The sequence below is a fragment of the Engystomops pustulosus genome, chromosome 11 (genome assembly GCF_040894005.1).
Source record: "Engystomops pustulosus chromosome 11, aEngPut4.maternal, whole genome shotgun sequence".
Taxonomy (NCBI): domain Eukaryota; kingdom Metazoa; phylum Chordata; class Amphibia; order Anura; family Leptodactylidae; genus Engystomops; species Engystomops pustulosus.
Window position 1 is genome coordinate 54,794,757 of NC_092421.1, and position 19,441 is coordinate 54,814,197.

Sequence of the window (19,441 nt, forward strand, 5' to 3'; positions counted from 1 at the left end):
GTGCAATGTGTTACCAACCTGACTATACAGAGCTGCAACACCTTAGGATGTGTCCGTAGATCCTAGATACTTTGGCAATAAAACTTGCATCATCATCCCAATCTCTATCCATTTTTTTGGTTGTTACATTGAATTTACATAGGATACTATCAACTACACAGAAGTCGGCAAACACAAATTTTTTTTTCTTTATAGATTATTACATATATAGCTCCCCGAAATTTTTGGTCTAGACCACTCATATCCGGGTCCAACATGCTGGAATCTACAGTGCTGCTCAGTAGAATTCTCAAGAGATTTGTAATGTTGGGGAAAGGAAATCATCAATGATCAGCCTTCCAGGGACTCCCCCCTACATCTTTGCATTAAACCTCTTTTAGAGATTTGTGGGAATCGTATCACAGATTACTTATATGTAGGGTAGTCAATACAAGATCATAGGGACTGGATTTCTGCACCCCAGGGGAATCCTAGGCTATCCCCTGGGGGATGGATAACAAACATAAGAAGGTTACCACAGTCACAGTGCCTGGATCTATGAGTAGCAGTCTCTGATTTATCATGCTGGATTTTGAGGGTAGGTTTCCTGTTTTGCAAACCTTATTCTTTTGATTATAGAATTCAGATGGGGCTTTGTTTCCATGGAAACAGACTACAAACCCTATGTAGTCTGATACTGCATTCATACTCTGTTTCCTCACAAATGTGTGTTAATTGATAAGAGATGAGTGTGAGGAACGGGAGATTAGGATTAATCTTAACCATAATTTGGCATTTGGCTATAAGGACATTGGTCCAAGCAAAGTTTTCCCAGCACTAGATGTTTTATAATAGATGACAAGAATGTGTAGTAGAGGACGTCACGTGGGACCAGTTTTAGGAACTGTTTAGGTATTACTAGCATCTATCTCCACCTCGGGGGGAGGGGATTTTCTTCTACACATTTGCCGCCTTTCCCCAGTCCGATGGCACTCGCTCTGATGGCAGGTTTTTTTAAGCATATAATACTGTATAGAAATCTCAATAAAAGTTGGATCTGTCTAGTAGGAGACAATTTACATATTTATTATGTTTCTCTTTTGTGCCGAGAAAGGAATGGTTGTTGTTGAAATCAAGTCAATTCCGAGATGCACGTTTTGTGTCTGTATCATTTCCATGGATTAAAGCTTAAATATTTCCAATATAACATTGTGCTGCAGAATTTATTTGTTGCTATTAAAGGGATATTCAACCTAAAAATAAAAAAAAATTTCCCATTTGTTCATAGTAGTGTCACAGTAACATATTCTTGATTCTTCCATCTCTATAGGTCCCTCACATTTGGATGGTTGGGGTATAAATCTACCTCTGGTGATCCCACAGATCTTGTTGCAAGGATTGAACCGCTAAGGCTGGTGCCACACGTACCGCTTTGTGTGCGTTTGAAACCGCAAACGCAGACAAAGCCGCACCCACCGTGGCGGGCCGTGGCCCAATTGCATCGACATTTCTATGGAAACGCCTGCAATTGGGAATGAATCGCCGGTGGTTTGCGTTAATTTAATGCAAAACACCGGTGGCTCGTTCCCGATCAGGCCGCGGTCCGCCGCAGTGGGTGCGGCTTGGTCTGCGTTTGCAATCACCCTAAGCACCCAGGGTACACAATGCAAGACACAGGTGCTACTTACCGTTCACATCCATTTCAATGGAAACGCATTTGCGGTGCGTTTCTACATGCAATGTGTGACTGCAGCGTTAAAACATGGCGGCAATTGTGTGGCGTTTGCGCTTCGTTTCAAAACTCCTCCTAGAGTCGCCTACTAAAGTGTTTACATTGCGTTTTGGTAAACGCTAAAAAGTCAATCTTCTATAGGTGATTGCAGGAGGAGTCGGTGCAGAGTGTTTTCAAATGCAACACATGCCACGTGTGAACACAACCTGCGGTCACACGTACTGCTTTGATTCCACAGTCACACGTTCCGCTAGTATTGCGACGCTAGTGGAACGTGACCGTGGCCTTAGAAAATAAATCAAACCACACAGGGGCGTGCCAAGGATATATATACATATGGAAATGCACCCCATCGCTAAGGGTGATGTCACACATGGCGTTTTTAGGCCGTTTTTAGTTGTATGCGGTTTTTACGATCTGAAAACGCCTGTTTAAAAAATGCATCAGTTTTTAAAAACCGCATGCAGTTTTTGAAACCGCATGCGTTTTTGTCCGGTTTTCCGAATTTGCGCAATTAAAACCGGACAAAAACACATGCATTTCAAAAACCGGATGCTTTTTTTACGATCGGAAAATGCACAAACTGAAAACAGCCTAAAAACGCCATGTATGACAACACCCTTAGGGTGGTGACACACATGGCGTTTTTAGGCCATTGTGGGCCGTTTTCAGTTTTTTGAAAGCGCATGCGGTTTTTTCCAATCTGAAAACGCACTACTAAAAACGGCCTAAAAACGCCACAAGTGTCTTCACCCTTAGGCCAGGGTCACACGTACCGCTAGGCGTCCCTTCATAAAGCGACGCTAGTGCACAGGGGGCGGGCCTCGGCCTGAACGCGTTTTCAGGGAAACTCATGCCATCGGCTTATCAATCGCATGCGTTTCCCTGGACTTAAAAAAGGTGAAGTTTACTTCTGACAATTAGTATTTAGCCAGTGCTGTTCCATCTTGGTCAAGTATAGCCCTAGGGCAAGTGATGGCAAAGAGACAGAGTTCCCAAAATACAACCAAAACCCACATATTTATTGCAAAGTGGCAACATTTCGTAGCTTTTAACCCCTTAACGCTCTGCGCCGTAGCTCTACGGCGCAGAGGTATAAGGGATGTATGAAGAGGGCTCACGGGCTGAGTTGCACAAAACCCCCACCGCTAATAACCGCGGTCGGTTAAAAGACAGCGGCGCGCGGGCGCCGCCATCTTTATTACGATCGCCGCGCCCCCGAACGTCATCGGGGGGCGGCGATCGGTTACCATGGTAGCCTCTGGTCTTCTTTTGACACGAGGCTACATGGTTTATGCAGGTTCGTTACAATGACCTGCAAAAATGCCATATATTGCAATACTGTAGTATTGCAGTATATGGTAGGAGCGATCTGACCATCTAGGGTTAATGTACCCTAGATGGTCTTAAAAATAGTGGGGAAAAAAAAGAAAAAAAAAAGTTTAAAAAATAAAAAAAATTTATAAAATATTAAAAATTCAAATCACCCCCCTTTCCCTAGAACTGATATAAAACATAATAAACAGTAAAAATCACAAACATATTAGGTATCGCTGCGTCCCAAAATGCCTGATCTATCAAAATATAAAAACGGTTACAGGCGGCGGTGACCTCCGAGGCGGGAAATGGCGCCCAAATGTCCGAAATGCGACTTTTACACCTTTTTTACATAACATAAAAAATGAAATAAAAAATAATCAAAATGTCGCACAGACCTCAAAATGGTAGCATTGAAAACATCGCCTCATTTCGCAAAAAAATGACCCCTCACACATCTCCGTGCGCCAAAGTATGAAAAAGTTATTAGCGTCAGAAGATGGCAAAAAATTTTTTTTCTTTTTTGTACACATTCGTTTAATTTTTGAAAATGTATTAAAACACAATAAAACCTGTATAAATTTGGTATCACTGCGATCGCACCGAACCAAAGAATAAAGTAGGCGTGTTATTTGGAGCGAAGAGTGAAAGTCGTAAAAACTGAGCCCACAAGAACGTGCGTTTTTTTTTTCAATTTTTCCACATTTGGAATTTTTTTTTCAGCTTCGCAGTACACGGCATGTTAAAATAAATAACATTACGGGAAAGTAAAATTTGTTACGCACAAAATAAGCCCTCACACAGGTCTGTACACGTAAAAATGAAAAAGTTATGGATTTTTGAAGTTGGAGAGCGAGAAATGAGCCGAAAAACCCTGCGTCCTTAAGGGGTTAATTGTATCAGAATCCTGAGGTTTCTGAACGCAATGCAAATGCAACGTGTGAATGTCGTTTGAAAAGGTGATTTGCTTAATTACATTAGTGTTAACATTAGCGTTTACAAAATGCAATCTACGTAAGATGTTAACACATGTGGTAACAATGTGTTTGCGTTGTATGTTGTTAACAAATCATTGACACATGTGTTAACATTACCTTTGCACAGCATTTTTGTTAACACAAATGTTAACAGTAATGTAATTGGGCAAATCACCTATCCTCATCTGTTGTAATGCATTTCACAGGAGCTACAATCCAGATCTGTCCACACCTTCCTACTCCTCCTGTAGTCCCAGGCCCCTCTGTCACTCTGAGTGCCACCTATTTGCTACGACTACCATAATTCATGGTTAAAGAGGTTGTGCCAACTCGTTGTTCCCGTTGGGGAATATCCCCCCCAACAAGATTACTATACCCTTTGGGTGCGTTCACACGTGGTGGTTATCACATGCATTTAGAAACGAATGACAACAGTTGAGAAGAAGAGATTTGCTGTATTACATTGCTGTCAACATTGCTTTTACAAAATTCATGCGTTGACGTAAGTGTTAACATAGCGTTAAATCTACCGCGAGTATGAAGGATTGTAAACCAAGCACACTGATATGCTAGTGTGTATCCCCCTCCGGCAGGATCTGCTCTTCTTTTATCTTCTCATGCCCTGGTTTAAAAAACTCCATAGTTGTTAATTGATCCTGGAGCCTCTAGGGTTTATTTAGAATAAATTTTAAAGCCTTTAAAAAAAGAAGAAAAAAAACAGGGCATGAGAAGCTAAAATACAAAAAGCAGATCCTGCCAGAGGGGCACACACACCAATATGTCAGTGTGCTTGGTTTACAATCCTTCATCCTGGTGGTAGATGTCCTTTAACAAACACATACGTGTAAACATCATGTTAACTCTTGTGTCTTGTAAACATAATGTTGACAGCACTGTAATTAGGCAGATCTCCTCTTTTCAGCTGCTGTGTATTAAAGCCACATGTGAATGTACCCTTCCAATAATATAGCCAGTAGCAAATTTTGCATTTTCAGTGCCACAAGCAAAGTCTCAGAACCTCCCTTGGTGAACATTACCTCATCCTCCTACTTTCTTCCCCCTCCAGCCAAACTGTAGAAGATGTCTCAAAGCAGGGACGGCCCAACACTGGGCATACCTGGGCATGTGTCGGGGCCCACATAAGACTGTACACATGGAATCCATGGGGGGGTGACAGGGCTCTATGTAATGAATCCATAGGGGGTGAAGGGGCTTATATAAAATAACCATGAGGGGGCTGTTAGGGATGATAAACTAGGGAATATTTTAGGGAACAGTTTCTGAATTTTTTTAATGCTGCCAAGTGAGTTTACTACAAAGAGGCCCACTGAGGCTCTGTTGCTCAGGGGCCTACTGAAACCTTGAGCTGAACCTGTCTCAGAGACCCCACTATGTTGACTTATAGGAAACTCTTAGTTCCGTATATATAGCTTTGACCCTTGTGTAACATAATCATGAGAGATGGGCCTATCAGACGTTCGGTTTCAGACACGCAACACGGATATCTTGTTGGATTGGCAGCCAATCTTGCAAATTTCCCCACAGGTGTCCCCATGGCCAATCCTAGTCATGGCTAGTTGCTAGGGGCATCAATATGTCCGGGTCGCATGGCTGAACCCGAATACGAAGGTAGGGTCCGCTCATCTCTAATAGTAATGCTATGACCTCCATGATGACACAAATGCACAACAGTCCTTGGACCTGGGGAGTCACATCCAAGGGACCCCAGAGCTTCTGTTTGGGGAGTGAATATGGCCTTCACATTCAGCCCTAGCAGCAGCTGTGAAACTTTACTTGCTGCTTCTTCATAACAGCCCTAATCCCCGCTTTCATTAAAACCCGTCTTCTATTAGGAGATAATTGCCGTTTTTCTACATGACACTGTCTCACAGTTGAGGAATTCATGTCTGCGTAGAACAAACCTAAAACTAAACCAGTTTAATCTGCGGGATCTATGCCTTTTAAAGCATGACATACTTGATTACTTAGAAGCGCATATGATAACATGTTGTTACACTAGGATTCCTGCCTTTATGCTCGTCGCATTGGAATAACAGGCCGGCGCGGCCTCCCTGCACAATCTCTACACTTATTTTTACTGTAGAACAAATAAAACCTACCTAGATTTGCTCAGTTGTGACCGGCGGCTTTTGACTCTATAAACAACCCTTAGGAGTGAATGCAAGTAATTGTGTGGTATTTAAAGAGGACCTGTCATTTCTCGGGCGAGTTCTGTTTTGGTAAGTACCTGTATTGACTAGTCTGCAACAAAAATAAAAACTATCCATTTAACTGTATGTTGTGCGGTGGCTCCAGGGCTTTCAGGTTTGATATACTCCAACACCTCTCTCCCCCAGCTGTACTTTACAGGACAACATAGGAACATGGATTGGGATGTCCCTAGTATGTACCCTGGACTCTAATTCCATGGGGCGATCATGGGATTAGTGAGGCACCACATACCCAAGAAATCCATTAGGGGTCTTCTGCAGATCCACAAAAAAGGGTAACATGAATCTTACCCACCACCCTGAATGTGCTATGGCTCCTATTTCCGCTCCTGCTACTGGGCTTGTGATCTCTGTTTCGGCCCAGTCATTGAAAACCTTGCCAACAGGCGCTTATTCCTTAGGGTGATGGCACACATGGGGGGACATTTACTATGGTGTTTCCGCCAGTTTTGTGGCGCTCTCACCACATGTTCTGCTCTCCTACCTATTTATTAGCTGTCGGGGACAGAAAAAATGACTTTTTCCGCCTGCTCCGACTCTTCTCCGAAAAGGGGCGTGGCTTTGGCGGAGTGGAAACTCAGACACAATTACTATGCGTCGCAGCCCTTTTTGGGCGCTGTAAACTGGCGGAAAGTAGACCAAAAGAAAACTGGTCTAGCAGGGACTGTTGCACACATTTCTGGTGCTCGGGACAGATTTTGGTCCCAGGGACAGAAAATAGTCTCGGCGCCAGAAATGTCTCTGCACAGCTCCACAATATTAAATGTGTGTCTTCTTACCGAGAGCAGGTCGGTAACAAAGCCAATGCAGACACCGACACTGTAAGTAAATGTCCCCCATGGTGTTTTTGAACGTGTTTTTGGACGTTTTTAAGCAGTCTATCAAAAAACGCATGCCTTTTTGACCAGTTTCAATTAAGATAATAGGTCACACCTGTCAAAAACAGGTTTGACGGACTGCTTAACCCCTAGGCGCACCAGGACGTTATAGTACGTCCCCGGGGCTAGATGCTTAGCGCACGGGGACGTTCTATAACGTCCTGCTTCTGGCACCGGCTCACGAACGGAGCCGGTACCAGAAGCAGCGGCTGTCAGCTGTCTAGTACAGCTGACAGCCTGCGCTAACACCCGCGATCGGAGCCGGCTCCGATCGCGGGTGTTAACCCCTTACACGCCGCGGTCAAACATAACCGCGGCGTGTAAGGGTGTTTGCGCTGTGGATCGGATCCCCCGTGCCGCTTACCGGGGGATCCGATCCACTTCTGGGCAGCTCCGAGGACTGGCATGTGCCCCGGAGCTGCCCGGTCTCCATGGCAGCCAGACCCCTTCCGGGTCTGGCTGTAAACTGTCTGAGCATGCGCAAGCTTGCTCAGACAGTTTACACTGCTCTACAATAAAATAGTATTGTAGAGCAGTGTATTGAACTTAAACCAGTGATCAGAGCATCACTGGTTTAAGTTCAAGTATGTATAAGTAAAAATATGCAAAAACAGTTAACACTACACATTATAATAAATAAAAAATAAATACATAAAAATATAAGCCCCTAAAATGTCACTTTCCCATAAAAAAACTTAATAAAGTATAAAAAACATAAAAACACAAAAAAACCCTGCATATTTGGTATTGCCGCGTCCGTAACAATCTGCATAATAAAACAGAATTGTTACTGGACCCGCACGGTAAACGCCGGAGGAAAAAAACGCAAAAAACATTCCGAAAAAAGATAATTTTTAATTAATACCCTATAAAAAATGCTCTAAAAAGTGATTTAAAAAAATGTTATGCACTCCAAAATAAGCCCACTAAAAAGAACAACTGTTCTCGCAAAAAATAAGCCCCTAACAAGATTTATCTGCCAAAAAATAAAAAAGTTATGCATATAAAAAGATGGTGATGCTAAAATGAATAAGATTTTCTCCAAATTAGTTTTTATTCAGTACAATTGAATAAAATACACAAAACCCCCACATATTTGGTATCCCTGCGTCCGTAACAATCTGTATAATAAAACAGAATCGTTATTAGATCCGCAAAGTGAACCCCGTAAAAAACAACCTAAAAAAACTCTCTCTGATAAAGATGATTTTTTATTAATGCCCTTTAAAAATGCTCTAAAAAAGTGATTTTAAAAAGTTAATCTAATCTAAAATAAGACCACTAAAAAGAGCTATCATTCTTGCAAAAAATAAGCCCTTAAACAGATTTGTGAGGTGAAAAATAAAAAAGTTATGCATATGAAAGACGGTGATGCTAAAATTAACAACAATTTTGCCAAATTACTTTTTATTCAGTAAAAATGGGAAAAAATTAAAAAATATATATAAATGAAGTATTTTCATAAACGTGGCGACCCATAGAATAAAAATAATATACTATTTTCATGGTATGGTTAACGGCCAAAAAAAAAAACCACATAAAAATGTTCCTAAAAATTGATGATTTTCATTTCCTCCACCAACAAAGAGTTAATTAAATCTCACCAATTAGCTATAGATGCCCCAAAATTATGTATTAGAAAAGTGCATCTCATGTGGCAAAAGAAATAAGCCCCTATAGGTCCTCAATAAAAAAAAAGAAAAAAATTATAGCCTGTACAATGTGACATAGCAAATCTGATTTGAATGGCGCCTCCTTCCCTTCTATGCCCGGCCGTGCGCCCATACAGCAGGTTACCACCACATATAGGGTATCCGTGCACTCGGGAGAGATTGGGTAACAAACTTTGTGGAGCCTTTTTTCATTTTATCCATTACAAATGTTTAATTTTCCACCCAAAATGAGTGTATTGTGAAAAAATATTACAATTTGCAGACTCCACCTCCATTTTGTTTTAACCCCTATAAAACACGTAAAGGGTTAACAAACTTCTTAAAAGTGGTTTTTCATACGTTGAGGGGTGTAGTTTCCACAATGGGGTAATTTACGAGTCTCGCTATTATTTAGGCCTCTCAGTGTCAATTAGAAGTTGAGCAGGTCCATCTAAATACAGGTTTTGGCGATTTTACAAAAAATGTGAAAAATGGCACCCAAATTCTGAGCCTCATAACATTCTAGTAAAATATGTGGAATCTGAAAAACCCATGCCAACATAAAGCAGACATTTGGGAAATGTAAGTTATGAATTTATTTGGGTGCTATGACTTTCTGAATCAAAAGTAGAGAATTTAGAACGTTGAAAATAAAGAATTTTTCAAAATTTTTGCCAAATTTTGTTTTTTTTCATAACTAAACGCAAAAGATTTCATCCAAATTTTTAAACTAATTTGAAGTACAATGTGTCACGAGAAAACAATCTCAAAATCCCCTGGATATCTCATAGCGTTCCCACGCTATAACCACTTATAGTGACACAGGCCAGATTTGAAAAATGGGGCCGCGTCCTTTAGGCCAAAAGATGCTGTGTCCCGTAGGGGTTAAAAACGGCCAAAAACTCCACGTGCGCCATCACCCTTATAATGTGAACAGAGGATAAGTGTATATTCTTGGAAAACCCCTTTAAGGGGCACCAGATGGATCTCTTGGTTTCTAATCTTTCCACCTACATGAAATCCAAAATAATGCTGAATGTGGAACTTAATAAGAACAAAAAATAATACTGGAAAGCCAGCACTTTCTCTTCCGTCCTTCTAACTCCTCGAACCTCCTGGAACACAGTCCTGGGTTATGCTTACATGGTAGATTTTCTACGTACAGTAGATTTTGGCAGGTAACCTGCATAATCTTCTTGGTGCCATAACTTACTTAAAAACCACATCTTGATTAATTCAGCTGGAATCCATTACTTATGTGGCACATATTTTTGACAGGGATTTGAAAGCCACATCAACAAGTAAAGTCGTTTATAGAGACCGTTTCATGGAGAAACCAGAATGGATTTCTTTAAATTGGATTGTTCCTAAAAATAGGCTGATCTTCCAATCCATGGAAGAAATCAATCGTTTTGTTGTAGATTTCAAGTTGGGGGTTTTAGGAATGAAGACGGCCTTCCAGGTTAGTTCTCTATTAGCTTTAATCCATGACCTGCGACAGAGAGGGTGGGGCTTAATTAAAAAAACATTACTAATCCCTAAAACAGGAAATAAACCGAATGCTTCTTTACCCATTATCGGGTTACAGTTTTCTCTTTTGAGAGGTAGGGCTTGCCAAAAGGTATGATTTTTTTTATGTAAACTCAGCCTACTGAAGTATAATGTAACCATTTGCCAGATTTTGTATCCAGTTTCTGCTACAGCTGGTGTATAAGAACTGTCTCATCTTGGTTTACAAAGTTTTCCAGCCTAAAACCTGCATAATTAAATCTGCCTGCAGCTTCTATTTAGACCTATAAGTTTCCATGGTAACAGACGACGAACAAACTCTGTAGTCTGATTCCATGGAAATGCATGTGATCGGTAATCTGCATCTGGTGTCTTGGAAGCTCCACGTATGACCAGACCCTTAGGGACATACGTTTAGAATATTTAGGACATGCTTTTTGAGTGGACTTTTCATGTGTTCTTTTCACGAGCATCAAACAATGACCCGATGGGTCATTGTTTTCAGTCTATGTATCATTGGTGTGTAAATAGGACCTTCTCTGAGATTTGTGATCTTGGTAGTTGGCTCAATCAGGGGGCCAAATTACTGAGGATGCCAACATCCCACATGGGGGGGATTTGTCACGCATAATGTTCTTTTGATATTTAACCCTCCCACTGGTTCATACCTATATACTAAGACTCTCTGGCCTGGTGCAGACTCCAGCCATAGTGTAGTGCAAGCTATAGCAAATTCACCTGTCCAGGGGGTTCCAAACCTGGCCCATTCCACGCCCCTTCATGCCCACTTGGCATAAAGGTTGCATAGGTGCATAGGGTTAAAAAAGAAAAATGACATACAAACCAGTATAAGTTCCTGCAAAAGAGATTAAAAGTTTTCCCTGTATCAGTGTACTCGCATGGTTGTCAGTCACTTTGTCTCTCCTACGAGCTCTTTTACAGCTTGGTTACGGACAAGCAAATGGCTGGTTGGAGGAAGAGTGATTGCTCCTCATCCCACTCCATGAAAAAAGCCAAGCGGCCAGCTTGGTCATGGTGTGGTGAAACCCTGTGTGCTCACCGCATTGGGGTTGGGTGCCATAGGTCCAAATTGTGACCGATTAGTCTTGTGCATGAGGCCTAAGCATCATGTAAGCTACACACAGCTTAAAGCAATGCTGGGACTGCTATAATTGAGAAATCCTCACCATTGCGTTGTACAATCACCAACCAGCCGCTCCGTGACTAGGTTTTTATTCAAAATTTTCACCCCAAGCTTTCCAAAATACACTTATTAAACACCATATACAGGAGCCATCGGCTGCTGTGTCAGTAAGCAACCAATCACAGCTCAGCTTCTATTTTGTCACGTTCTGAGCTTTGATTGGTTACTATAGGCAATGGGCATAAAACGCTTATATGTGAGGTAAAATGTAAGGTGGAGAGAGACGGAAAGAGATAGACGGAGAGAGAAAGAGAGCGATGTAGAGAGAGACAGATAGCAAGATATAAAATATTGTTTGTAAACCCTTTCTATTTTGTTATAGCTAAGAGCAGTTATTTACTATCCAGGGCAACATCAGGAGCTATAGCTAGTAATATATATATATATACACTCACCGGCCACTTTATTAGGTACACCATGCTAGTAACGGGTTGGACCCCCTTTTGCCTTCAGAACTGCCTCAATTCTTCGTGGCATAGATTCAACAAGGTGCTGTAAGCATTCCTCAGAGATTTTGGTCCATATTGACATGATGGCATCACACAGTTGCCGCAGATTTGTCGGCTGCACATCCATGATGCGAATCTCCCGTTCCACCACATCCCAAAGATGCTCTATTGGATTGAGATCTGGTGACTGTGGAGGCCATTTGAGTACAGTGAACTCATTGTCATGTTCAAGAAACCAGTCTGAGATGATTCCAGCTTTATGACATGGCGCATTATCCTGCTGAAAGTAGCCATCAGATGTTGGGTACATTGTGGTCATAAAGGGATGGACATGGTCAGAAACAATACTCAGGTAGGCTGTGGCGTTGCAACGATGCCAAGAAAATATTCCCCACACCATGACACCACCACCACCAGCCTGAACCGCTGATACAAGGCAGGATGGATCCATGCTTTCATGTTGTTGACGCCAAATTCTGACCCTACCATCCGAATGTCGCAGCAGAAATCAAGACTCATCAGACCAGGCAACGTTTTTCCAATCTTCTACTGTCCAATTTCTATGAGCTTGTGCAAATTGTAGCCTCAGTTTCCTGTTCTTAGCTGAAAGGAGTGGCACCTGGTGTGGTCTTCTGCTGCTGTAGCCCATCTGCCTCAAAGTTCGACATACTGTGCGTTCAGAGATGCTCTTCTGCCTACCTTGGTTGTAACGGGTGGTGATTTGAGTCACTGTTGCCTTTCTATCAGCTTGAAACAGTCTGCCCATTCTCCTCTGACCTCTGGCATCAACAAGGCATTTCCGCCCACAGGACTGCCGCTCACTGGATGTTTTTTCTTTTTCGGACCATTCTCTGTAAACCCTAGAGATGGTTGTGCGTGAAAATCCCAGTAGATTAGCAGTTTCTGAAATACTCAGACCAGCCCTTCTGGCACCAACAACCATGCCACGTTCAAAGGCACTCAAATCACCTTTCTTCCCCATACTGATGCTCGGTTTGAACTGCAGGAGATTGTCTTGACCATGTCTACATGCCTAAATGCACTGAGTTGCCGCCATGTGATTGGCTGATTAGAAATTAAGTGTTAACGAGCAGTTGGACAGGTGTACCTAATAAAGTGGCCGGTGAGTGTATATATATATATGTCTTCATTATTCACCAGGAAATAGCCTACCCTACCAGCCTCCAAATTACAATGGGGCTCATTTACTAAGGGTCCGCGGACCGCACTATCGTCGGATACTGCAATGATTTCTGATTTGCGATGCATTTAGCAGGGGATTTGGGCACACTCGATCGGATTTTGGTGCATCGGCGCCGGCTTTCATGCAACACAAATCGGATGTCAGACGATCCGACTGATTCGGACTAAGCGCAGGATTTAATTGTGTCGCAAGACATACACTAACATGCAGGAAGAAGAAGGTGAACTATGGCGGACCTCAGCGGGGATATCGGGAGCACGATGTAAGTGAATCGCGGCAGCTGCATTCTCGTCGGGAAACGCACAGGGACGGGTAAGTAAATGTGCCCCAATGTCTTTCTGTATATAAGGGGCTCAGTATTAGGGTACAGCCTGGGCTCACTGGAAGAGCCTCTGTTATACTGGTGGAAGAAAAGGTTTGCGGAAATACAAATTTTCAAATCTGTAAAATTCTAAACGGGAAACTAAAATTTGCACTATGGTCTGTTCTGTGTCCTAAGAGGTTTTTAAATAAATAGCTGGAAGTTTTCTTTAATTCTCTCATAGATGACCATCACAATCCTTTCTGATTACCAGTCTGGATAGAACTGGCTAGTAAGGTAATGCTGGTCCGGCAAGGATGAATTTGTCAATCTCTGGTCCTAAAGCTTATGTAACCCTGACAACCACTTTCCATCAGATGACATTTAACAAACCCCCCCCCCACCACCACCACCACCCTTACTGTCATGTTATGTGTAAAAGTTTCCAGGATGCTGGTGCATCGTTGTACTACTAAATCCAGGTTACAGTGATGCAGGTAAATGGACTGGACCCTATTATGTCTCCAGCTATTGTATTTATGAAAAGATCATGTTGTTTTCTGTATCATACGGGGATTATTGCTCAATGAATCACAGTTTATGCGCATCTGCTGTCTTGTAGGAATAAAACCAGAGTAATGTGACTTATATTGTGATGTTGCTTTTTGGTGTTGATGTGTAATATCTGATTTCTGAAGCGCCACCATTTATTCTAGCTGTCAAAGTGGAAAATGTTTATATTGCACAACTTTTGGTTGTAAGGAAAGATGGATCTTAGTGCAAATATCAGATCATCTGTTCTTATTATTTTGTGCGACTGCTTTCTAAAATGAAAGTTACTTGTGACTTTTTTTCCCTTTAATGTTTTGGGCACCAGAATGTTAAGAGGCTAAAAGGGAGGTGAGAAAGGTATAAATCTCCCTCTCCGGGTGTTAGGAGCAAAGGCTGTTGTCCCCTGCTCATTAAAGTCATATGGACTTGCTAGTAGAATTACCCATTAGATGCCCCCAACTTGTTTGATGCAGAAATACATAAGATACATTTTTGCAGTTTCCCCATCCTTATTCGGGCGCCTAGTATATGATTCCACTTACCATCAGGGGTGTAACTACAGCGGTAGCAGCCATAGCAGCCGCTATGGGGCCCGCAGTGTTAGGGGGCCCAGTCATCCGACCTGACACAATAAAGAATGGAGGATGTGCACCATTATATCTACATTGTACTGCACATGTCCAGCATAATATGTATATAACATATAGTGTGATGTATATATGCAGTATCTGTGATGTGTATAAGGTGTCTGTATACACTGTATGTGAGTATGTTGCATATGGCACTGTATGTGTGTGCACATGAGTTTATTTATATGTGATTGTAACTCGCATGTGTGAGTATACTAATATGTATATTTTTTAAGTGGGAAGTGGGGCCCCCATGCAGTAGCCCGTTACACCCCACCATGTATAATGCCTCCTGTCCTGTAGCCCCCCCCCCACTAAAAAAAAAAAACAAAACTGTATAAATTCCCCTATTTGGATTTCATATGCAAAACTCCTTAATGTGACCCATCAACATATAATACTCCGCTTTTGACTCTCAAGAACAAGGATACAGTTGGAACCCAGGACACATCCCCTGCTGACAGTGAAGCAGACCTAGAAATCCAGAACTGTCCTATCGGAGCAGTTGATATGCATTGATCTTATGTTTATGGAGCATTGGTTTAAAGAGAACCTGTCAGTAGGTTTGACTTCACTATGTGCAGTGAACATGTGCCAGGGGTGCGAAGTGGGCTCAAGTCTCTGGTTCCCCTTCATCTTACCCCCCATCTTAGAAACATTGATAAATACAATGAAGGTAAAAAGGTTTGGGATTTGCCTTCCTGAGATTCTGTGGGGAAAAGTGATGGGGTATGGTGCCTTTAGGTTACTTCCGACCCCCTTCCCAAACTTAATAAAGTTCAACTCTTTTCACTGTGCATGTTCTGTACATTGGGCTCGATCTTGGTCCTGAATCCCAAGTCACTGGACCCCGCTGCCTTCTCCCTCTGGATTCACAGGTAAAACCCCAACCCCCAAATGCACAAAGGCATCCTTATAGCTATTATGGTATACAGGTTAGACTTCACAATATTATCCACTATATTTGACGAATAAATGTGTTCAAAACCTAAAGTAGCCACAAATTCCAATAGTGAAGTGTGAATTAGCACTAATAACTTCCTGTCGATATTTGTGAGTTTCATGAATCCTTCTTTTCACCATTTGCCTTGGGCCAATGCATGTTTTGTAGCTCTTTGAGCCTAGATATTCCATTATCTCGCAGAATTTATTTCATACCATCGCATGAACATCCTCACTATGTCCTATCTGGTTGGTATTTCATGCAGATTAACTGAAGATGTTTCCCTAGGTTATGCTGTGAAAGACCCTAACACAAGCTTTACATTCCCCAACATTAGATATCTGTTGTGTCGCAGCGGGACCAATTTAGACCGGGCTTACTCGTAACCATTTCCCCCTGAACATCTGGCTAACATCTGGACGTTTGTATCATCTCTACTTTATTTGCTATTTTATAAACGTGAACATTTTGTGTTGTATCCATTGTTCTGAAACTACAACCGACCACTGTCATCATATCAAGTCCTATCTAAGCGATATTTGTTTATAGGATTGAGGGCATTATGGTAAAATTTTGAGTAGGGGAAATTTTGGGAAATGTTTGTCCCTGGGTCTTACAGCAGAAGATCTTCTGACAAATAATTGGAACAAGTAAGGCGGCCATGCTGGTTCAATGCACCCTGGATATCTTGGCATACATGATACAACAGCTCTATGCATGATAGACAACTCGAGAATATTTTAGACAGTGAGTAGTGTGACATTACACTTATAGCCACTGATGGCTTCTGTGAATGGAGTAGAATACTATGACCTTTGCAGTTTGCCTCAGTTACATCACTGTATTTTCTTAAGCAAGTCCTACTCCTGTCCGTGTTTAAAGCCTTCTCCTTCCAATTGTCTATGGAGCAATGAAAATACTGATGGTGTCCTCCGATTGACGTCCATATTTGTGGATCTGTTGGTCGGCAACACAAAATCAAGTGACTGGAATAAGCCAATGACATGATTTGCCTTCTGTCCATGTTTTTTTTTGTCTGAAAATATGTGTGATGTAAAAGACGCATTATGCGTTCATACAGCCCAGATACTGAAACACATGGGACACATACAGGCTACGGATGTGTTGTTTACAGCCTCTATATAATTCAGTCCTGTCTGCACGAAGCCTAAGGACTCATTCACACAACTGTGTCCGGACCTGGGCCGGATCCCTAGCAAAGTACACAACCAGGTGGAGAAGGGAAGGGGGTGAGCGCTCCATGCGACTGGTTGCTATATAGGTCAATGGTGGCTGTTATCTGCCCGTAAAATGTGCTGCCGGATCACAGCCTTAATTTATAGTGTGAATGGAGCCTTAGAAGGGTATGAACCTAATGGAAACTGATCTTAAACTTGTTAAACTTGAAAATTGATTCAAGCTACAAGCTAGACCTTTGGCTTCTGTCTAGAAATTAGTGGCGTTTTTTATAGTTGTTTGTGAATGTCAGAAAACCTTTTTTTTTTTTCTTTTTACATGCTCTCCAGTGTGGGGACAGTAGAGCAGAGTTTTGTCCTGGCATTAACGTTGTGGTTCCTCTTTACCAGGACATGCTAGCAGATGCAGATTTGACACCTCTGTTGCCCACACAAAAGTCTGGATCCCTCTTAAGGTACATCTCAGTGCAGACACCTGGATCTGTCATACTGAACAATGCTCTGCCTTAACTGCAATGGCAACCTGTAGATGCTGATACAGCCCACATTTCAACATTTCATGTTGAATTTCAACATACTGACATCCTGGGAGACCTGACTGCACCCCACCACTATGTTAAGTCCACCAATATGCGGGTTCCAAAGCAATGTGACGGGTTAAATTAAGACTAAATCTGCCCCATTTAAGCTCACATCAGCTGTTGCATTGAGACTGGCAGGGTTCGGCCTGGCCCGCCGGGGGGGGGGGGGGTGTGTGAATCCCCCAGTGGGCCCCGACCACTGGCACTATGGCAAGGGCCTCCGTTCGGAGCTAGTGGCTTCATTAGTACTCGATGCGGCCGGAAACGGCTCGAGTACTATCCCTGACAGGCCTTGATAGAATATGGAGGGGAAAAGGGGGGGCTTTGATAAAATATGAAGGGGGGGCCTTAATAAAATATGCAGGGGAGGGATGGCAATGTGTACGGGGGTCCTTTATAAAATATGGAGGGGGGGCTGGCAGTGTTCATGGGTGGCCTTAAGAAAATATTGGGGGGGGGGGGTGGCAGCGTGCATGGAGGGCCTTAATAAAATATTGGGGGGGTGGATGGCAGTGTGCATGGGGGACCTTAATAAAATAAGGAGGGGGGAATGACAGTGTGTATGAGGGGGAGCCTAATAAAATATGGAGGGGGGAATGGCAGTGTGCATGGGGGGCCTTAATAAAATTTGCCCGGGAAACCAGGGGTAACTCTTATACTATCCCTAAACACAGCAGAGCCACCGGCAGAAGCCCGGGAAACCAGGGGTAACTCTTATACTATCCCTAACATTAATGCTCTGAGATAAAGTGACCCCTGCAGCCCCTGTACACAAACCTGGAGCACAAGCACTAGCAGAGAGGGAGGGAGAAAGGGCTTGGCTAATGCTTTACTTCACTGCCCCCGCTAGTGCTTAGAAATTCCCTTATCCCAGAATATTTCTATGTAGTAGTAGGTGGGCCCCCAAAATCAATTCACTGGTCCGACCCTGGAGACTGGTGTCCCAAAGCCAAAACATGAGTCCTTCCTATTTGAGGAATGCCACTGCAGAGATAAACCTCTTTATGAAGTTGGCTATAAAACTATATCAATAACATATAAAACTTGAAAAATATGCATCTAAATGAAAACTCAGTCTGAAATCTTTACATCTAATTAACTTGGAAACTCAGCCCTTCAACCTCCCCCCCCCCCCCCCAGGTCTATTCCTTCACTTTTATAAAAGAATTCACAAGCAAATGATAAATGATTGCTAGCTTCTCCTCAAGGCAGATAATAATGACTTGACTAAGCGCCAATCTTTACAGCCAAAAGAAAAGTATGCTGTTCCACCCTAGATTGCTGTGGTCTCTCCATGGGTTTGGATTGGGCCAGCACTTATCACTCCTGATTCATCCATCACCATGTAGATATAAGAGGAAATAAAATATTACAAATATTATATTTATGTTAATTGCAATTCATGGATAATATGTCAAATTATTTTTGGAGGGGGAAATTCATAGTGGTTCTCTAGGGAAGTCATAGGGGAATGGCAATCCATTTCCCGGTTGGTTTAGGGTGATCATCTTAATATGCTTCCTATTCTTTAGGGATTTTAAGGGGTTATTCAGGGAAAAAAATGTGCCCACAGTAAAATAAACTCCCCATTACAACAACACATCATTATACCCAGTTTCTCTGCTTGCAGGTTTCTCCAATTTACAATATTCTATGGTTATGTATTGCAAAAAGTAGCATCATTGGGCCACTTGATATGACATCATATGACGGTGTCAGATAATCCGTCACATCATGGTTTCATTGTAATTGATAGCCCCTTGCATGCTAAATCCAGATCAGAGGAGGGGGGATTCAGGAGAGCTGAGCTTCACATGGTGTTTGATTGCTATGTGCTGGCACTTGGCTTTTTGTACCATCCCTTACCCATTGCCTTGCCATCATGTGCCTAGACATGAAGGGAAGGGATTGGAGACAGCTATGTGGCTACAGCCTGGAATGTTGGCAAGCCATCGGATAACCGTTTTAACTCCACCATTTGTATGAAGGTTGAACCCAGTAAGTCTATGGAACATACAAAATATCAGGAGTTGGGCTGGATTCCAGTGGCGTAACTAGAAGCTGATGGACCCCAGTGCAAAGTCTGTGCCAGGCCCCCGACTATAAT

General features: G+C 42.4%; 1 long non-coding RNA gene across 2 annotated transcripts in view; it reads left to right on the forward strand.

The window, feature by feature from the left end:
• Positions 1-5,545: 5,545 nt before the first annotated feature.
• Positions 5,546-19,441, forward strand: part of LOC140105933 (uncharacterized) — a 63,152-nt gene continuing 49,256 nt past the window's right edge. For both annotated transcript variants that reach the window (XR_011850682.1, XR_011850681.1), the window contains exon 1: positions 5,546-5,634. This is a non-coding gene — a long non-coding RNA (uncharacterized lncRNA). The remainder of the gene's footprint in view (positions 5,635-19,441) is intronic.